Source organism: Bubalus bubalis, chromosome 5 (genome assembly GCF_019923935.1).
Source record: "Bubalus bubalis isolate 160015118507 breed Murrah chromosome 5, NDDB_SH_1, whole genome shotgun sequence".
NCBI lineage: Eukaryota > Metazoa > Chordata > Mammalia > Artiodactyla > Bovidae > Bubalus > Bubalus bubalis.
Window position 1 is genome coordinate 91,835,138 of NC_059161.1, and position 23,126 is coordinate 91,858,263.

The 23,126-nt window shown below is 37.2% G+C and overlaps 1 protein-coding gene across 27 annotated transcripts in view; it reads left to right on the forward strand.

Moving 5' to 3' along the window:
- The window catches only part of DLG2 (discs large MAGUK scaffold protein 2), a 2,352,634-nt gene that overhangs the window by 1,408,740 nt on the left and 920,768 nt on the right, over nt 1-23,126 (forward strand). The window lies entirely within an intron of this gene.

A 23,126-nucleotide genomic window follows, 5' to 3' on the forward strand; every position in this document is an offset into this window, starting at 1 on the left:
TGCTGACTCTAGGGTACGCTGGCGTGGTAAATGGTAGGCCAAGAAATCCCGTCGTTTTCATAGGTGTCTGTGGGCTCACACCTCTGGGCGGTCTGGGAAAGGCAAGGGATGCCCTGCTCCGTTTCTTTCAGTGACTTTTCCCCAAGTTCAACTTTGGGGATGGTTTAACTATTCTGGTCATAGTCTTTTAGCCCCACTTTTACTTCTAATCATTGTTAACTTTTTCTATTTTGTCTAGCCGAGGTTTGTGTTTTGATTTTAAGGAAGAAAGAGAAAATGAACTTTAATCAGATACTTTCCATCTCTTTAAATATAAAAGAACATTTATTTCTTTAGCTCTGGGATGCAGTGATTTGAAGTATGCTATTCTAATTTTATTCTGATAATGCTGTATACCTTTTTAGTAATGGAAGAGAAAATGTATCTGTCCTTAATAATTCATTTTATAAACAAAAGGATTAGAACTGGAAGTAAACTAGAGGATGATTACACTCAGAATAAAATAATGAAACATTTCTTTTATTCATAGAAGCAATAAGGTGATTTATATTGAAAAGCACAACTCATATTCCCCTGTAACGTATTTCTGGAACAGATGTTCAGAATCCTTTAATTTGATTCCTAGCTTATCCTTGCCCCAAACTACTAGCATTTTACCAGAAGTGAGATTAGCTCATTTTTTTTCCTGCCTCCATCCAGAAGAGGGAAAACAACTTCCTGTAAATGCTATAAAATATAGATAAAATGCACCTGTAATCATTGCCATAAATATAGAATTCCACTTGTAAATATTCATTGAAAAGAGAAAAGCTGTGTTTGAAGAAAAACGCCTTCTTGATCTTAAAATGATTTTAGCATAATTAAGAAGTGGATATTGATCATGAGTAAAATGTGGTCTGAGAGGTGTAGAGAATGTTCCAATTTTAATATTATTTTTTAAAGTAGTTGTAAAAATAGATCACTAAATCTTAAAGCTGTAGTTACATATACATGATCGTGTATATGGCTTTTGATGCATTAACATCATGCATTTCAGCATCTGGGTTTAAATCAAGAATATATTGTCATTTTAGAATTAAACTAGTTCAGCTTGAAATAAAGCTTGATGTTTGGGAACTCAGTTGTTTTTTTAAGTTAACATGAATTCCAAACTGAATACACAGCCTTGACAGTTATGAGGTCTCTATATATTCTTTCCAATACATGTGTTTATATGTCTTTAATCTGTATCTCTTAATTGATTAGGTTTAAGTCACTATGTAAGGCTTAAATAGACAGAGAAGACAAGTGCTTCTAGCTTATGGATTTTGCACAGAGTAGTATGTGCATACTTACTTTACTGTTATAATTCTTTTTATCCAAGATGTTATAAACTTTTCATAATTTCTCAAAGCAAAATCTCTAATACTATAATAACTATGCTCTAAAAATCTTGGTACATTTCTCATCAACCAAGGGAAACTTTTCCCTTCTTTGGTTTTTAACAAAGTCAGCCTCCTACTTGCTTAAATTTATAGCCATTTAGAGCTTTAAAGATTGAAATAGACTCTGCAATGATAATTAAAGATCCAGTGGCATATGAGAAGGCAATAAAATGAGACAGCCATTGTCTCCCATTATTCTTTGCATATACATTTCTATAAATTTTTTTCTCTTATTCACATGTACTTTATCAATTGCTAAGAGCAGTTATCGCCAAATAATGAAGAACCAGTAACATATCTTTTAGGGTCTTCAATGTCGTAACACTCTTCTATTACCTGTTTCTTCCACCCTTTTACTATCTGAGTCCTAAAAATGTGCTACATCAGATTGATCAGTCTCTCTTCATTCCAATCCCATGCTCATTCAAATGTATTATGTTGAGTATTTTTTAATGTGTCTGTATATGCACATGTAGATAGATTTTAATATATTTAAATATCTCTATAGTACTTGACTACTTGTATGTATTAACATATTTTCATGTGTATATAATTATATATATACATGCACATGCACACATAAAAATTAAAGTTCTATGTTATTCTTTTTGTTCCTAGAAATTCCTAGCTGTTCTTACACAATATTTTTCCTCTCTGTATTAAGTATATTTCCTTTAGTTTCGATAGATACTCAGAAATGATGCTGTATGTATATACGTGTGTGTGTGTTCATGTATATAACTATTAATTTACATATGCATCTAAAAATATAACTAATACTTGAAATAGATGTGTGTATGTACTATATGCCCATGTAAAGTATCACAGAAACGTGTGTATATGTGTCCATTAAAACAAAGTGTGCTTTGAGAATTTTTGAATACTATTTTTACCCCTTAAATTAACTAACTATATCCTGTGAAATGTTTTAAAACAAAGGATAGAGGCTAGTGACAGTAAACATTAGACTCATTGATAAGGCAGAAAGAAGGAAAGTGCACATTTGAGAGTTGCCTGGGGACCCGTGTGTGGTACAGCACGTGCCTGAGGGCTATTAAGTGTCTGGGAGCTGGGATCCTGCCCTTGGAGATAGCCGCTGTATTATGTGGAAATCGGCAGTGTGATTTCCGGCTGCTATAACACAGGGCCATGGTCATGACTTGAGTTCCTCCCAAGGCTCTTGGCCAAGCTCCTGTTATTTGGGGTGCTGTGTACATTAATAGGACTTGGTCATTCTGTTATTTCTAAGCAGGAATAAAAACAGCTTCTGTCCCTTCTCAAAGAAGTTTTCATTCCATTTGGATCTGTAGAATTAATATAACCATAATAATATGTAAGAAAATGGAAAATTATGGTATCCAGAAGTGAGTTCTAGAATGCAAGATAATAGTATCGGCCTTGGGGGGCGGTGGGGGGAAATGTCCCCATTGCTGCTTATGTGGCATTTGTCCCCAGAGCAGACTGGTCTGGGGAGGCAGCACAAAACAGCGAATACTCAGAGACCAGGGTTCTGTGCATTTGTTCTTTATTCATTCATTCTTCATTTGTTTATTCAGCAATCATTTCCTGAGTGCCTACTATATGCCACTCTGCCAGACTCTGTGGATATAATAGGAAACAAAGTAATGTAGATACAACCCCTACCATTATGGAGCTCAGGACCTACAGTGGCAGGCAACACTTAAAAATATATCATTATATATGCAGAATTATAGCATCATTAATCAGAATTTGGAAGTGAAGCAAAGTTCAATGGACAGCTGCAAATTCCATAGTAATTGTATATTCAAGATAGAGAGGGACCACAAAGGAGTAAGAGGAAAAGATCCTTTTTTAGAAGAAAAGATACTGTTTATCTCTATGCTTGGATTTTCTGTTTGTAAAATTAGGATAAAAATAGTACTTAACTCACAGGATTATGGTGAGGAATGACGAACATAGTATGTGCAAAGCACTTTGCACAGTGCTCACAGCTAGTAGAGACTCAATAAATATTTGTGGAGTGAATGAGTGAATGAATAAATCATAAATCCACAATAAAAGTTCACTACTATTCACCGATTCCTTCATTCGTTTTACCTGTTTTTCTTGGAAGAGAAGGCGGTAAATCAGTGAAGACTTCGCAGGGGTAGTGATGCTGAGACTGAATAAATTAACTCCTGAAACAAAAATGTGTGTTTATCAAGTGGGCAAAGAGGGAGATGCTTTGGGGGCAAAGAGAACAAATGCCAAAACACACGGAACGCCCTGGTGCCTTGTGGAACTGCCCCCACTTCTGCTGCCCATGCCAAATGGGTGGGGTGAGCCTTGGAGACAGTCTCGCTGGGCTGGCAGCATTGAGCCACCGTGGGGTTTGAGATCTCTGCCTCTCTGTGTCTGGCCTTATGGTCAAAGAACCCGTCTAGGCCTCAGTTTCTCTGAAAGTGTTGCTCACTCAGTCATGTCCAACCCCTTGCGACCCCATGGACTGCAGCTACCAGGCTCCTTGGCCCATGGAATTTTCCAGGCAAGAATACTGGAGTGGGTTTCCATTTGCCACTCCATGGGATCTTCCTGACCCAGGGATCGAACCTATGTCTCTTGCATTGGCAGGCAGATTCTTTACCTCCAGGGCCACCTCTATGTCTAATAAAACTGGTTTTCCTAAATGAACCTCTGTATCTCTTCCAAAACTAATATTCTGTGGCTTTCTCATCTGACATCCATTAATTAATGAGAAGCACTTTAGAAAGGATTTATTCTTTAGAGTTGGATAATCCAAAGTGTGAACTTACTCTCTGTGACCTCACTTGCTTAACCTCTTTGAGACTCATTTGTCTTTTGTAAAATGTAGAATGATACTATCACATTGCAGTAAAGTGTCATAAGAATTGAAAGTACTCTATAGTCAAGGCTATGGTTTTTCCTGTGGTCTGTATGGATGTGAAAATTGGACTGTGAAGAAGGCTGAGCGCCGAAGAATTGATGCTTTTGAACTGTGGTGCTGGAGAAGACTCTTGAGAGTCCCTTGGACTGCAAGGAGATCCAACCAGTCCATTCTGAAGGAGATCAGCCCTGGGATTTCTTTGGAAGGAATGATGCTAAAGCTGAAACTCCAGTACTTTGGCCACCTCATGCGAAGGGTTGACTTATTGCAAAAGACTCTGATGCTGGGAGGGATTGGGGGCAGGAGGAGAAGGGGACGACAGAGGATGAGATGGCTGGATGGCATCACTGACTCGATGGACGTGAGTCTGAGTGAACTCCGGGAGTTGGTGAGGGACAGGGAGGCCTGGCGTGCTGTGATTCATGGGGTTGCAAAGAGTCGGACATGACTGAGCAACTGATCTGATCTGATCTGATAGTAAGAGCCTGGCATGGGCACTTAGCACACAGGAATCATTCAGTTAAAGAAACAGTACCTGTGATGAGTAGTGATATCCAAATTATGTTTTTTAACCTGAAGAATATTATCCATCAAATTAATTATCAGTATTGTGGTCCCTCATTAAAATGTCTAGCTTGTCGACTGAATTTTCTGATGTCTGACTTACACCGATGGAGGTTTGGCTAGGCAACTGTCCAGAAACACTGGCACAGTACCACATGATGATGGGGTAACATTTTGTCCTCCAGGGTTCTCAGAGGGTTACAGTGGTGTCCACTATGAAAAAAAGAATCATGTAAAATAGAGTCATATTGATGAACTAGCATTTTTGTAAGCTTGTATTCAGAGGTAGGTGATGTTGGATTTTCTCAGTAAGATATTCCTAGAACAACTGCATTTGAAATTTCGCCCAACTCTGTAAATCTTTCCTAACAGTCCCTCTACAGCTCCTCCAGAAATAGCAGTTTATAGGAACTTGAGAGCAGAGAATTTTTCAGTCCAAGGAGTAGGGTTGCCTAGGCTGAAATCTCAGGCTCAGCTTATGCCCGGTTAGAAAAGATCTGACACTTTGTTTAAACTCTGGGCTGTTGCTACTGATGCCTTCCATAGCGAGTCCCTTAAGGAAGACTAAGACTTTTTCATCTTTGGAAAACACTAGCAGTCTCTAGGCAAGGGAAGAATAAGAGGTATCACAGAAGGAATAAAAGCTCTGATCATTCCTTGGGCAGATCTGAAGCTCAACACTCCTGGCACCCCTGCTTCTGGATGCTGACATCAGCAGAACATTCTTACTAGGGCAGGACAGGAGAGACAAAGTACAGAGGGCGGAAAAGAAGAGGGCAAAGATGGCAATATTTATCGAGCACTCACAATGCCCACCATGCATGAAGCATTGTGCTAGGGTATTTACATTAATCATTTCTTGGAATTCTTTCAAAAACACTAAAAGAGTGGTGCTGTAATTCCCATTTTTTAGATGTAGAAACTGAGGCCAAAAGTAACTTGTTCTTGTTACTGACAAAGGCAAGACTGATAAAGGCAGAAATAGTTTTAAAGTTCTATCCAGCTCCTTAACCTTTCTGCCACATCTTACAGAAAGACCTATTTGAGATACAATGGAAGATAGAGTACCCTCAGGAACTTCTTTAATTCAAATGGAAATTTCTTTAAGGAATTGGAGTGCTTTAAGAGGTTGGTTGGACTGCCACTTCTTAGCAGAAGCCCAGATATACCCATTCTATTTCATTTTCTGGTCTTAAAGCCTGAGTTTGTTGAACCCTTAAAGAGCCCTTTGCTCTCTGGTTAAGAACTATGCTGATTGAAGCAGTGGAGTAGATTCCCATAGTACTGATACGCAAATAAGGCATTTATCTTAGAAAGACCACATCATCTGTGGTTATTTGCAAATAGAATTCCGTCTTGCAATATTTGTGGTAAGGAATCAGGAACCATGTTTTCTAAACTTAATATAAGTACAAAATAAGAGTAGAGATTGTCTTACTTAAGTCCAGGAATATCATCTCACATTGCTGAATGAAGGTGAATATCATGCGTGTAGTCTACCTACCTATGCATCTATTATGCCAAGAATCAAATATCTCCCATATATATGGTGGTGTGTGTGTGTGTTTGTATATATACACACACACATATATACCGCCATTTCCATTGGCCATTCTCTTCATTTTTTTAAAATATTGTTTTATCTTTCACAAATGTAGTGTCACTTATTTTATCCTCCATTCTCTACATTCGTTTCTTTAATTTCCTCTAAGGGCATGTATATGTGTGTGTGTGTGTGTGTAAATCATGTCAGAGCTGGATGGGGATTGAGAGGTCATCTACCGTATTTTCCAAAGGAGAACCTGAAACCTATTACTGGCATTGTCCTTTTAACATTCCTGAAACCTAGGAAAGTTAAAAGACTTGCTCAAGGTCATTCAGTTTGTGGCAGGATCGGCCAGTGTCTGAACTCAGGATTCTTTTTACTGTTTCAAGCAGCTTTCCCTCTCTTGGCCCTTATTTGTTCCTCTCCGTGAAGTGTAATTACTGACAGAAAATTATTTAGCATGCAATTTGTTGATAATGCAGTGTTGGGCATTATGCAAAAAAATTGCATAAACCTAATTTGTACATTCTTATAATTCAGACCACAGTCCCCAGAGAGAGAAGGAGAGAGACAAGCCATTAGAAGTCATTTTAGAAACACATGGAGGGACTTATGTACTGATAACGACAGGAAGGTGACGCTGGCATTTAGGAGGAGGGAGCCAAGGATGCTGAATGCACTGTAAGTGCGGAGCAGTCCTGCACAATAAAGAATGACCCCATACACTACATAGTTGTTAACATTTCATATTCATGGTTTTTTTTTTTTAAACTTAAAGTCAAATTCAGCTTTATAGACAAAGTATTTTCTGCAAAGATTTAATAATAATTTAATATTCTAGGACTGTAACTCCTGTGTAAATCAAGGAATCATTGCACTTTGTTCTGTTAGGAATTTTATCAGGATTTGATTCCTCGTTTGGAAAATCCCTTTCTTGAGCAATATTGCTGCTCCCAATACTTAGGCCATCAATACACCTCACCTGTATCACTTTACATTTCTAAACGTCACCTACAAATATGTAGTCAAAGAGACTTGAGGATCCTTTTTATAGATATACAGCCAAAGATTTTGAATAGGTAGCAACCCATGAAATATAAATATTTCATCAAATTTCAGTAATGTTGTTAAAAAATATTTCATTCGATTGCCATACCATATATTTATTTTTAAAATGTTTTCACACAGTAAGAAATCTGTTTTGTGAAAATTGTGTGGAATTATTTATTTTAGAGGTTTTTGATGTTTACAGTATTACTTTGATGTGGTTGCAAAGGTCATTTACACTCAATTTCCCTGTAAGTACTTAGGAACCTGAGATTTATTAATATATATTCCCTATTCCTCATTTTTTATCAAAGGATAGAGTTCCAAGATCTGTTGAAGTAATAGAAATCAAATCAAATGCATACCTTTACATGAGGATAGAGAGATAATGATTGATATGTAAGTAGGCAGGCAGATAAACTTCCTCAGCAGCCTGCCCTATAATAAAATAGGAAATTATTTTGACACTGAAGTTATAAATAAAGTCCAATTTATTTGCAAAACTATGACTTTTTGCTTTTTTCTCTTTAACCACCAGCAATCTTGCTAGATTATCTACATTTCAACTAAAATATTTCATTTGCTCCCTTATTATATGCAAATCCATTATTACTTCTTCCAACACTAACTTTCAATCTAAGAGCCAGCCTATGTCTGTTCTTTTGCTGTGCTTCATGTAGGATATAACTGGTCTCTTTATTCCATTTAAATCTAAATTTATTCATTATAAATACATGCCATCATTTGACTACTTTATTACATGTTCAGGTATAGTTGGGTTCACAGATTGCCATATCGAAAACATATTATTTTAATATAAAGTACTTTCTTTGTATTTCTTCTTTTACTTCAGTTAGGCATTATTTTAAAAATACGTAGGCAGTTGTATTATCCATGAATTTCATTTCAGATAGATAAAAGGTATTGTAAAATAGATCCTATAAAATGGAAAGGCTGAGTAGAATTGAGAACACTGGTTAGATATTTGAAATTGTTATGTGTCTTGTTACATGTGTGCATTTAGCTTGTCTTCCAACTAGACCACAAGTCAGCAAAGTATAGCCTCCAGGTCAAATCCAACTCGCTACCTGTTTTTGTATAGCCTCTGAGCCAAGAATTTTTAAAAATACTTTAGGTAGCTGAAGAAAAGAAAAATAATAAACTTAGTATAATTTTGTAAAAATGATATGACGTCCCAATTATACTATCTATAAAGAAAGCTTTATTGGAACTCAGCCAGGCTCATTTGTTTACATATTATCTATGGCTACTTCCATGCTGCAACTGCAAAGTTAAGTTGTTGAAATACAGGCTGTAGGGCTGGAAAGTCCTAAAATATTTACTATCTGGCTCTTTCTAGAAAGTTTGCCAACCTCTGCAGTAGAATTTCAGCTTTCTATTTTCTTCTGATGTAATGTCCCATTCTGCCTAACAAGGCCTATCTTATTTAGAAATCTGGGTTAAGCACCCTCCTTTTTAATCCTTTCCAGTCTGTTTTAGTTCCCCAAAACTCTACGTAGTGGTGTCCTGCACAGTTAGCAATTACCTGGCATTGTGGTTAGTTGTTTCTTTCTCAGGATCCTGATCAGAGAGTGAAAGTTTCCTCATAGACACTTATAGTCTCCAGCTGTCCAGTCATCTCTTTTTGACAATTTTTTAGTATCATTATTAAATTATGTTTTTGGACCTAGAATTCTTGGCTGCATTGGTGACTGTGGAGAGGAGAGATGGGATTGTTTCTACCTTTATGTCTAGCTGGTTGTCATGCATAATTCACCTATCGCATTGTTTCACTGTTATTAATAAGTGTCTGCTTCACTAAGCTGAATTCAATGAGAGCACAGTCTGTTTATTTATCCTTGTTTCCCCAGAAACCCATCCTGCAGCAATAGGTTAGTTTGCTACAATCAATCATTAGATTCATTTCTGAATGGATATTAGCATGGGGCCTTGAATATAAAGGTTTTAAATTTTGAATTTGATTTATTGTTGTTATTATTACTCATTATGCAAGTGCCTTAAGATCAAGAGTGACATCTTCTGCCCTTCAAGTAGCTCTATGTAATAACAAACAGATTTGAACCAAGAGTTGTTAGCATAGATTCATCATTTTGCGTATTTATCTTGTTTTTAGTTTGACTCCGATTCTTCTTTTTGGTGGTGCTTGTGAAATATGGGAATCGCACTGTTCAGAAATTATGTTCTGCCTTCAAGTGGGTCATGCCGTTCAGTGATGGAAGGTACTGACCTGCACTCTGAGAGGACAAGCAGAAAAAGAAAATCTGATTGTACAGTTTCTTTGTCTTATTTAGGAGTCACTTGCTCTCTAAAAGGTTGAAATAACGTTTGAACTATTGTTTTATAATTAGTTTTTGTACAGTCTCTGGTAGACTGCATGCCTTTTTTCTCCATCGTTTTCATCATTAAACGTAAGTGCTCAGAGTAGAGTGGTTGGCATCACACATTAAAAATCCATAACTGAACACATTTGCACTTTATTCTGATAGGCTGTGTGATTTATTTAGTGGGCAACATTGTTATAGTTTTCCAGTAATTACTTTTTTTTTTTAATTTTGTTTTTAAACTTTACATAATTGTATTAGTTTTGCCAGTAATTACTTTTAAAGTGAATGGAATTCAAAATTATATAAATAATTCCTAGATTTATACTACATTTTAGAATGACTAGAAAATATATCTGCCTATGTCAGATTGGAAAAATAGTCTTAGAAAATGATTTCTGATTCTGTTTTTATAATGGTTATGCATTTCTCTGATATTTTATTTGTTCTCCATCACACATAGTATTGTACTTAACTGCAGTGTTTTAGGTTTTTTTAAGACAGTATATATTTTTTAAATATATGTATATATATATTTTATTCTGTTTTGACTTCAAATTTTTTAATAAAAATAAAGACTAAGTGGATAATCATAAATTCTCTTAGTTTAATAGTGAGCATTTATACTACTTTTTAAAAATAATTTTATTATTTGGTTTTGATGTAATGTACACTACTAGGTTCATCAGTACCATTTTCCTAGATTCCATATATATATGCATCAATATATGTTACTTGTTTTTCACTTTGACTTACTTTACTCTGTGTAAGAGGCTCTAGTTTCATCCACCTCACTACGACTGACTTGAATTCATTACTTTCATGGCTGAGTGATACTCCCTTTTATGTATGTACCACAACTTCTTTGTCCATTCATCTGTCAATGGACATCTAGGTTGCTTCCATGTCCTGGCCATTTTAAATATTGCATCAGTGAACATTGGGGTACATGTGTCTTTTAAAATTGTGGTTTTCTCAGGGCATATGCCTAGGAATGGGATTGCTGGGTCATATGGTAGATTTATTACTAGCTTTTTAAAGACTCTCCATACTCTTTTCCACAGTGGCTATATCAGTTTAAATTCCCACCAACAGTGCAGGAGGGTCCCCCTTTCTTCACATCCTCCAGCATTTATTGTTTGCAGATTTTTTAATGATGGCCATTCTGACTGGTGTGAGGTGATGTCTCATAATACTTTGGATTTGCATTTGTCTAATTATGAGCAGTGTGGAACATCTGTTCATGTGTTTATTGGTCATCTGTATGTCTACTTTGGAGAAATGTCTGTTTAGGTCTTCTGCCCATTTTTTGATTGAGTTGCTTGTTTCTTTTTCTGATATTGAGCTGTATGAGCTGCTTATATATTTTGGAAATTAATCCTTTGCAGTTGCTTCATTTGCAATTATTTTCTCCCATTCTGAGGGTTGTCTTTTCATCTTTTTTTTTTCCATCTTATTTATAGTTTTCTTTGCTGTGGAAAAGCTTCTAAGTTTTATTAAGTCCCATTTGTTGGTTTTTATTTCCATTAATCTAGGAGTTGGGTCAGAGAGAATCTTGCTACATTTTATTTTCGACATATTTTTAATGACTACCAAATGTCACCAATTCTACAAAAATGCATGCCATTGGACATTTAGATTACTGTATTATTATTATTGTTAATATAAATAACACTGAAGTAAGTGTTGGTATGCATAAACTGATTAGTTTTCTCATGAGGATATATTTTCAGAGAAAGAATCAGTGAGTCAAGGGTGTAAATGTTTTTAGGCTTATAATGTTTAGTCATTCAGTAATTTTTTTATTCAACAATTAATTATTGAACAGTTCCCCCATGCCAAAACACTGTGTTAATCAATGCAGACATAATGGAAAACAAAAAAAGATTGATTCCTGCCCCATAGACCTTAGTTAATTGCCAAATTGCTTCTAAAAGAACTTTACAAGTTTATAGTCCTCCCATTTAAGGAGTGTGTAATTATGTCTTTCCTCCTGTACTTTTGATGGTTTTATCTTTATAAAACACAATATATAAATTTGGTAAGTTAAAAATTTCATATCGTTGCTTTTTTATTTGTTTTCATTAGTTAATGAACATGAATACTTTTCATGTGATTGCAGTCATTATTGGACACTATTGTAGCGTCTTCTGGGCTTCCCAGGTGGCACAGTGGTACAGAATCCACTGACAATGTAGAAGATACAAGAGATTCTAGCCCTGGGTCAGAAAGATCCCCTGGAGTAGGAAATGGCAACCCAGTCCAGTATTCTTGCCTGGAGAATTCCAAGGACAAAGCAGCCTGGTAGACGATAGTCCATGGGGTCCCAAAGAGTCAGACAGGACTGAGCATGCACACACACACACACACACAGAGTCACACTCATAACATCTATAACACCTAGTATGATAATAATACCCTGTTGGTGATTTAATACATGCTTAATTTGTGGACTGGATGGATGATAGGATGGATGGCTAGAAGGAAGAAAAGGTATATAATAGCTCAGGAGTTTCTGTTCACAAGTCCTGGTAGGAGAAATTTCCACCATCTGTAAATGGAGCAGGGTGGTTCTTAAGCATCCTCATCTCTCCTGTCATATCACTGTAACTCTTCTTCATGTCTGTTCTCTGGAAGGAGAAGAGCTGAATGTTCTTTTTTTCCACACTGGTGTAGGTGAGCAAGATTGAACTGAGTGACAGGTGAAAAGGTAATTAGTACAACAGGCAGAAGTAGACAGACCATCTGACAATGTCAATAGAGAATTTGCCGAGGAGTGCTGCTGGGCATTAAATTGACAGGAAGGGATGTTGAAGAGGAAAGTGATCTAACTGATCAGATAGGAAGGGAAATATTCTGTAAATGTCATGCCTATCTTATAGTAAGTTTATATATGCTTAAGAGTTCTATGAAATTTGTATATAGACATATTCAAGGTCCACATATTTTTAAAGTGCAGGCAGTCTGCCCCTAAAAGTCAAAGCCATATCTTAGAAAGATGGTATGAAGTTGTGTCCTTTAAAACCACACCAATTTTACATTGCTGAAATCAATATTTAGAATTAAAGTTACATACCCAACAAGTCTGTGAACTCCTCTTATCAAAGCTGGGCACCTTCTAACTGTTCTAAAAAAAAATCTGGTCAGCCTATCAGTAATATGAGGGCAGCTGTTTTCTAATACAAAAACACATTCATTTTCAAAAGTCTGAATGGAAAAGTGACAGACAAATAGATGGAGGATTGTAACTAACTATAAGTAGATTAAGGCTTTCCAGGTAGCTCAGTGGTAAAGAATCCCCCTACCAATGCAGAAGACTCAGGACCAATGCCTGGCTTGGGAAGATCCCCTAGAGAAGGGCATGGCAACCCACTCCAGTATTCTTGCCTGGGGAATCCCATGGACAGAGGAGCCTGCAGGCTACAGTCCCTGGGGTCACAAAAGAGTTGGACACAACTTAGTGACTGAACAACAACAAAGTAGGTTAAAGACAGGAACTCTTGGTTTATGAAAAAGCCTAGCATAATTGGGAGTTGCTTTTCGGCTTGTAATTATTAATTTTTGACTCAATTATTAATTGAGTCAAAAACAGGTATGAGTTGACTTTATGATCCCCATCCCTTTCTGTGCAGAAGCTTTAGACCATTTTTCACTACTTGTCTTTCCTACCTGGACTGCTCTCAAACCTCATTTATAATTAACTCAGTTTACCATGTCAGAAAATCAGGAAGTCGTCTCTAGCTGCATCACCTTTTTACAGAACTCACTAATTAATTGATGACTAATTGATATAATATATATGTAGTGGGCTTCCCAGGTGGCTCAGTGGTAAAAATCTGTCTGCCAATATAAGGGACACCAGTTCGATCCCTGGGCTGGGAAGTTCCCCTGGAGGAGAAAATGGCAACTCACTCCAGTATTCTTGCCTGGAAAATCCCATGAACAGAGGAGCCTGGCGGGCTACAGTCGGTAGGGTTGCATAGAATCAGACACGACTCAGCACACTTGCAATAACAACAACTTGATATATAGAATTCTCTCAAATATTTTCATATTTTACACCCCCATTCTCAGTGCTTGATATAGATGTGCACTATCACTCACATAAGCTATTTGCAAAAGCCAGTGGCCCCCCAGATACCTTCCATCCATTCCAAGTGTTTTTATTGCCAAATTTATGTTTACACTCAGTTGTGTTCACATTACTCATTGGTGTAAATAATTTTAACAACTTGAGATCATTTAAAGTAGTGCTTCACTTTAAGTGTACTCTAACTTCTGGAGAAGGCTAGTACGTTTGAAAATGTTTATGAATGGCCTACATGAAATTAAACATGTTAAGCAATTGTTTATTTTTTAATTATAGGATTTTTCAAAGCCTGTGGGGTTTTCTATCTCCCAGAGGCATATAAAGCATGCAGCACATTTCTTAGATGTGTGTGATGATTAAATTCCTTTTTCATGGATACATCTTTACCAGGATCTCCCAAAACACAGTTTGCCAAATACTAGTTTACAAAATAAAACTTGTTTCCCTAGCAAAGCTTGCAAGTCTTCTTCAGTTTGGCCCCAGCCTGCATTTCCATCCCCATCTCCAGCCACTCCTATTGTGTTCTGGTCACACCCAATCATTCACTGTTCCCTGATTCCCGGAAGCCACCCTGCGGTCTCCTGCCAAATCTTTCCTCATGCCTCACTCTGTCTATAATGACTTTCCCTGTTTCTGTGTTTGATAAAATCCCATTTATCTCTCAAGAATCATCTCAAATGTTCTCTTCTTTAAGCTTCCCTTTCTCTGTGCTTCCACAGAATGTGGTATACACACAAACTTTTCACTTAGCATTGTGATTTCTTACTGTCTGTTTCATCTGCCGTATTGGAAGCTTTGAGAGAATACAAACTGTGCCTTATTTATTTCTGCCTCTTAGGAAAGGACCTGACATATTTTTGAATAATTGAAAGAATGATATCTTTTAAAAATGGTGAAGAAGAAGTAGTGTTGTGTTAGGCAAGACATGCTGGACATGTACTTCTTTAGGTAATAAATACTGTGATCAGGTCCCTGGATCCTGTGTTTGCCTCTCTTAAATCCCAGATAGCCATTCTGATAAGTGTCCAGAGGGAACTGGGACTAGCTGACTCAGATTGGCTAAACTATATATGACATCAAATTATGAAGAAAATCATCACAGTGAAAAATATAATTGTCAGATGAATTGAAACACCCATGTTCATAAAAATCCATCTGTTTATTCACTCACAAAGATTTATTGATCTATTGTTGCTCAGACCTATTCTAGAAAGTTGAAAATATAGTGAGAAATACAGTTGGCAAGATTTGGAGCTTATGTTGATAAATAAAATTAACAAGCAAACAAAGACTACCTCAGATGGTGGTATACTGTTAAAAAATAAACTATGGCAAAGTGATATGGAGGATGGGTTGGTGGAAGTGGGGCTGCTTTAGATAAGACAGTAAAGGAAAGCCTTAATGAGGAGGAAACACGTTGATATTTAAAAGTTGAAAATGCAAAGAGAACAATGTCATGGCGATCTTCACGTGGTGTTACAAATAAAATAATAGCATGTTCAAGGACACTATAGTGGGAACAAGTTTGATATGTTCCTGCAACAGAAGAAGGTGAGTGGAGAAAAGAGAACGTGGGGAGGAGAAAGGGCAGGGATGGAGGTTGGAGGCAAAGCCAGGTCATATAGACTTTGGAGACTATGGGAGTGAATCTGAATTTTACTCAAAGCTCAACAAGAAGCCACTGGCTTATTTTAAGTAAAGACGTGATAGGATCTAGTGTACATAGTGAGATGAACCAGGGAAGGGAAGGGCACTAGTTAGAATGCTGTAGAATAGTATTTCCAAAGGAGAGATTTATGATGGCTTGACTGGCTGTGGATCCACTGTATGGGTTGAGGATCTATTTTGGGTGTAGAGCAAAAATGTGGATTAACTAGTGCTGGTATACTTGAAGCAGAATACAACAAAAGGAGGCAGATAAGAAAAATAAAAGGCTTCAAGGGTAACTTCCAAGGGTACTGGACTTCTTTCGTTGGGGAAAGTCAAGCCATCTTCAATATTCAGTAGGTATTTGAACTCAAATGTTCAGACTCCTTCCCACATCATAAGGTCCTAGATTGACGAACGAAGCTTAACTCTCTGGTTCCCTTTTTTCTTTGCTTTCCTTCTTGACCCCAAAGCTCCTCTCAAACTTCTGGGTGATGTAATTGTTCTTTAGAGTGGATAATATGGTTATCAGTTCTGCCAGCCTGAGTGTTCTTTCATCCCTTTAAGGTTGCCTTGCATGGCTGAGTTTTGATCTTATTAGGAGGAGTGTAATTTACCTCATATTTAATTTGGAAATTGCAAGGGTATCTTAAGAAATATCCCCAGAAATTAATCACAAGTTAATAGATCATGGCCCACCGAATATCTGATCTTGACCCTCTTCTCCCTCTTCAGTTCTGATCTTGACCCCTCTCTCTCATATTTTCATGAGAAAAATATTTGGGATTTAATACAATTGAATACATTGGATGATGAAATAATTTAAGAGGGTCATCAGGTAAAGAGAGTTTAGACGAGATACCAAGGGGAATAAAAGAACCATTTGGCCCTAATGAAAAGTATTTTCATTTTTTAGAGTGTATGGTTGAAGCATATGGTCTCCTTCCCCCCTTTTGTTTCTTACTTTTCATTTGAACTATGAAATCATGAAAATATCCCTGGAACACCACTTATTTAGTTTATTAGAAATTGCCCCAAATATGAAGGAGAACTGATATAGGATATTAAGACCATTTAAAATGGAATCTTGTCTCAGTTTCTTACCATTAAACTTCAAATAACAAAATAGTGTCATAGGCATGTGTTCATTCTGAATCTTTAAGAGTTGATGCAGGTTATGTTGCTAATTAAATTCCAAAATGATTTTGAAAAATGAAACATTTTTCTAAGAGTTACTCTTCCTTTAAGCCTCAGTTTGATTTCAAGACAGTAACCTGTGAGTTTTATTTTGGGGAATTAACTTCAGCCACTGGGAATTTCAAAGGATATTCTCTTTGTACATTCCAGACTTATTGACTAAATTGATGTATTAGGTGGGCCAAAAATTTCATTCCTTCGGTGAATTCGTTGTTCAATAAAGTTCTCGGCGAAAATGAAAAATGCCTTTTATTGTTACTTAAAACTGAAGGAATTTTTAGTCGACACAATAGAAATTGGTAAATCATATTCTGTAGTATCTGAAAGTGTCCTCTTATCATGACATGCCTGTAGCTATCATGGCAGCAACCTGCCAATGTCCATTATCCCATCACTAAAATTGCTGTGTTGCTGACCCCATATAGTACTGGCCTTGATAAGAGTGCATGAGCAGTCTCCTAAACAGTTCTTTGTTTCAGATCAGTTTAACTGTATATTGCAAGGGTCACGGTTTAATTCATACCTCAGCAGAAATCACATAGTGACAGGCTATGTTAAGTGATCTGTCTCTTCCAATTTGGACTCGTGCTTGAATTTCATAACTCAGAGAAAAATGAGTCTGCTGCAGTGGAAAAATACAGAACTGGAAACCAGGAAGCTTGGGTACTAGTAACAAGGCTACGCTGGACTCTGAATCACACCCTAGCCAAGTATCAGAATGTTAGGGTCTACCTGTCAATTAGAGGAAGTTAGAATAGATTTCAAAGAAATGATTAATACATTTGACTCTATAAACTCAGATTGATTCATGATGGTCATATGGACCATGGTCCTACAGATGGTGGGATTACATCAGACCCCCTCAGGAAAGAATACGGTAAAAATTAGCACCGTCAGCCATAAATTAGAAGGAAAAAGTGTCAGCCTAAATCTCTAGTTTCTTTGATAGCCCTGGTATTCAGTGTTGCCATGCGCTTCATAGAAATGACATAATACAATAAATTATTATAATAGTTACCATTTGTGAAGACTTTCTTATATACCATTATTTTAATTTAACCTTCAAATTAATGCAGGAATGTAGATCACCTCATTCCCATCTTATATATGAACAAATGGACTTTAGAAGCAAAGTAACTTGCCATAGTTCATATATTTAACAAGTACCAGATTTATGGTTGGAAGTCAGGTCTGACTCCAAAAGATCACTCCGTTCATTGTTCTCTACAAATTCATATGTAATCCTGCAATTGTTGATGTTGACTTGATTTATGAGAGGCTGGTAAGCATGAAGTTGTCAGAAAACTAAACTGACTTAGGTCACTGCATAGCTCAAAACATAATGATTATGGATTTCTGTAAATTTAATAGGTTTGAGAATGAAGTAGGAACAGTATAGTTTTTAAATTAATTTACTTATGGATACTCTGGAAGTTGTATAATACTTTTTTAAACTGCTTAAGACTTCATAGTTCTGTAATGGGAGTAAAGGTGTCAAATTCTGGAATGAGGACAGCTTTGTAGTCTCCTTTGAAACTTGGACAACAGTTGAAGATGATTTAAGGGTAACCCTAACTCCCAAGCTTTTTAGGGTCCGGTGTGGCTGCTGCAAGTGTTCTGACCAGGAGATGGATCTGTCTGTCGCTTGTCCCAACACAATAGATGACATCCAGTAAGTCCTTAATAAATAATTGCTGAAGGAAGAAATATGATATGGCATTCTTATGTTTCATCTCTTATTTCTAAGAGATGTTCTTCAAAAAGCTAGCTCAAGTTCCCCATTTTTGCTTATGCATAGTAACTTTAAGATATAACCCATATTACTCACAAATTAAAAACAGAGTGCTGGTTTAGCAAGATGAACCTGGACCAGAGTTAGGCAGGCAGCTGTGATTTTTCAGTCCGGCTCTCTCCCCACTAGAACTCGCCTCCTATCTGGTTACAGGGTTACATCATTAGATGAATCATGCTGTGTGTTATCTTTCCTGAACCCTTTATGTCCTAGTCTGTTACACAGGTGCTATTATGGCATATTCTTTTTCTTTGAGGATGGTAGTACAGAGAGGGAGAGAGAAGGTGGTATTTTACAGGAGATTTGTATCCTTTTTTTCCTGCAGAACATCTAACTATTGCATGATTGGTGAAATTTGGCTTGTCTTTTAGACAATGTTTTTTAAATTAGGTGTGATTATTTCTGATGAGTTCTAGATTGTTCGCACAATCATCTCTTCATTTCAGCAGCAGCTGAGCTTGAGTGCATCCCTCTTATTGGAACTCTCATTATGTGCAGCTTCTTACCCATCAATCCCTGCCCACCCCCCCTCCCCACCAATCCTGGGCCTTTATGATATTTTAAAATTGTGATTTCAGAGTAAGGTATGTTGGTCTTTTGTCTTACATTTCTTAGATTCTAAGGGAATTTAGCAGTCAATAGTGGATCTATTCACAAGTATCTTACCAGGAGTATTGGAACAGTCATCAAACTGGCCTTTTGGCTTCAATGCATCACAAAATCTATCCACTTCAAGCTGCCAGAATATGTCTAATACCCCCTCCTCCCACAAAATGCCTTGTCATTTCTCCACTTCAATGGCACCATGCTGCTCGTGGGGTGGAGTCCAAATTCCTTAGAGTGAGAGAGAAGCCCCATAACCCACTTACTGGCCAACGAAACCTTAAAACCAATTTCTCTTCCATTTACCCTCCTAAGTACATTACTCTCCTGAGAAAAACACTGTCACATTTTGAATTCATTTCATAATCTCGTTTCCAAATGTCATTCGCTGTCAAGTTTGAGGATGCCTAACAATCACCACCTCTTAAAAATTTGAAGATTAAAACCAGATAATGTAGAGGTTCCAGATTCTGATAGAGAATTTTTTTAAGCCAAATGTATTACTATTTTTTTTTTTAACATTTATTTATTTATTTGGCTGCGCTGGGCCTTAGTTGCGGCATATGGGATCTAGTTCCCTGACCAGGGATTGAATCTGGTCAATGCATTGGAACTTCAATGCATTGGGAGCATGGAGTCTTAGCCACTGGACCACCAGGGAAGTTTCTCAAGTTTATTATTGATAAGAGCTAGGTGGGAGGAAATGGCTGCGGCAGGCAGTAAAATGAATTGACTCCAAACTGCCAGCTTCTGTAGAGGCACAGTCTGCCTTGCTAAACTTATCTTACAGCAAGAGAGAATGCAAGGCTCCCACAGCACGGCCAGCTCCCAGAAGGAAGGAGTGAGCTCGCCACACCCAGTTCCTTATTGCAACCTTCGCCTGCAGAAGACTTCCTTCTCACTGTAGGGATGGAGAAAGAGACCCAAAACATTACCCTGGGGAAGTCTTTCCCCCTGAAACCATTCATCTGAGCCTGGGAAATCTTTTGCTCCCTTGACTTTCTATGGAGTTCCAGCTACCCCTGCACATCCAGCTTCAGTGATACTTCTTTTTGTCTATAGGTTTCCCTGGTCTGCTTATTCCATATCTCCCCTCAACCTGGTAACCAACTTAAGCACATTGTTTTCCACTACACTCCATATTCACTTCATTATAATATAGGATGTCAGTTTAGTGAAATGATTAGCTCTTCTGTGAAATCCTGAAAGGCAGGAGCTGTATTATGCCTCATCAATACAGAGTGAGTTTAGAACCTTGTGGCACTTAATAAATAGAGATATTTCCCAAAATACTTACAAGGAAAGTAAGTGGAAATGACTTACTTCAGTGACCACTGGGATGGAAATGTGTCCCTATTAACTCATCTGATTTGTTCAACAACCCTGAGAGACTGAAGATTCTACTCTGATTTTGCAGATAAAGAAAGTGGTTCATAGAAGGATTTTGCCTAACTATCCATGGAGGCAGTATTCAACCCCAAGTTGGCCTGTTGTACTTAGAGGAGCCCTTATACCTCCCTGATCTTTGGGTCATCTGTAAACTGATGAATATAATTCAGAATATAAATTAAACAGATATAAATGTCATTACATGAGAACAAAAACTTAAACTCATTTTTTTAAGCCTTTTACAATAAGTTTTTAAATAGCTAAGGCAGAGTATGTGTTTACAAGTTGACATTTTAATATTGACACGTTTAATGTTTTCACTGAGGAGATGTTATGCCCTGTATCCTTTAGCATGTATGATGCAAGTTACATGACATATAAATGGGTAGCCCAGGTAGCTATCCTACAGGTTAGCTATCCATCAATATATTTAATTTTAAAATTTGTGCATTGCCCATGTACTCTTATTTGGCAGTATCCTTTCTTTTTATCCTGATCTCATTAATTCTGTATTTTTTAAAATATTTTTGTCTTTTCCCCATATATCTTATTGTATTTATGTCTTTGATATATATATCTGAGCTCACCAGCTGACTTCCAGTCATTTTAGTCAATGCTCAATTGTATATGATACAATCTACTTCATCTTCAAAATACTCAGAGTAAATTATAAGAACTATGAGATTTTCCTGGATCATTTACTTAACTGACTGCTACCAATTTTTTATTCAGTGATAGGACAATAATAACCCGTGTATACTGAATGCCAACCATGTGCCAAAGAGTATCTGGCTAAGTATGCATTTTTTCTAGAAGTCTTCATCAACAACTATGTCAGTTAGTCACTCATTTTCCCCATTTTCAGATGATACAACAAAACTTTAGAGAGAATTTAAGCAACTTACCCATGGCAACACTGACTGAGTGGCAGCCTTAGAATTCAAGCTTTTGCTGACTCACTCTCAAAACTTGCATTTTTTACACTGTTACCAAAAGCATAATTCTCGCTTTCTGGAAGCTGAGCATTACCTTTAGAGAGAGACAAAACTGAATTCTGTCTCTATAAATAACAAGCTCTGAAATCCCAGATGCATTACGCAGTCTCTCCCCCACTTCAGCTATTTGCCTGTTTGATGGGTACAATGCTTGTGTCGTGTGCTGTATGTGCTTAGTCACTCAGTCTTGTCCGACTCTTTGCAACCCCATGGACTGCAGACCGCCAAGCTCCTCTGTCCTTGGGGATTCTCCAGGCAAAAATACTGGAGTGGGTTCCCATGCCTTCCTCCAGGGGATCTTCTGAACCCAGGAATTGAACCCAAGTCTCCCGCTTTGCAGACAGATTCTTTACCGTCTGAGCCACCAGGAAAGCCTGTATCATGAGGTTACTGAAAGACTTAGTACAGAGGAAGCTTAGTGCTGTACCTGGTATTTGGTGGATGTTCAGTAAATGCTAAATCCCTTTTTCTTGCCTTCACACAAGAAAATAATCATCCCTATGTTTCCAAAGCTTTTCCATATTTTTTTTATTTGAACCCCTAAGATTCCTGGTCTAACAAGGACTATTATTTCTGTTTTACATATTTATATTTCTTTACAAGTAGAGAAAAGAAAGGCTCAGAAAAAGTCAAAGGGCTTAGTTTTGGTTGTACGTACCTTGTAAGGAATGGAGCAAGGGCTTTATGTTTCTAACTCCTTTTTAGTACACAATATTTGCCTCTCATAAAAACAAGTAAAGTGAAGGCAGAAAGAAGGCTGTCAATAAAATCTAAAAGGTTCCTATATGAAAAAATGCTTTGCAGAAAAGTATTTGTTCCCTCTTATATCCCTTCTTTCCCTGAGAGGCAAAAATGTGGAAAGAACTTAGGAAGGAAGAGTATGATCCATTAGGAAGATTGTTCTCTTTGCTCAATGAAGGCCATAATTGAGTTGACATTTAAGAGTATTTACTTATTTCAGAGCTGCAGATACTCAGCCTTTAGCAAAGACTGTTTTGTAAAAGGCTAGAGGCTGCCTTGCATATTATGAGAATGAGTAAACTCAGTGGCTCAGATTGATCTTGCTGATCCTTGCTAATGAAAAGCAGCAAGTCCCCTTATAAAATGCCTTGCTACGTTATAGATTCAGTTACCATTCCCTGTTCCCTGTTGACCATCCAGAAAATGGCAATTTGAAATAGAGTTTCCTTCTTTGATCATCACATAGCACCCTAAAATACTTAAAACATATCAACCAGAAGAGGAAACGATAAACACAATCTCTTAATGCTATGGTTTGCATTTAGGCTTTCAGAACATTTCCCTTCCTCTTATTCATCACGGAAGTGAGGCAGTCACGTGTGGATGCATCATCTCCCATATTTGTCTAGGATTCTCTCCTTCCTTCTCCGCTGGGCTCCAGGAAGTTGGAAGGTGATTTAAAAGGTTGCTTGTGAGTTTGGACCTTAGAGTAAAGGCTCAATTATTTAGAAGAATAATTTGCTCCTAACTCCGGGCCTGGAAAGATTACTTTTATTCATATTAAAAGAGTGAGTCACATCACATTCCCTTATGAGCTGGGATGCAGAACCTGTTTTCCTCTATTGTATAAAAGACTTAAATCACAGTTTCTTTTTCAGCTCCC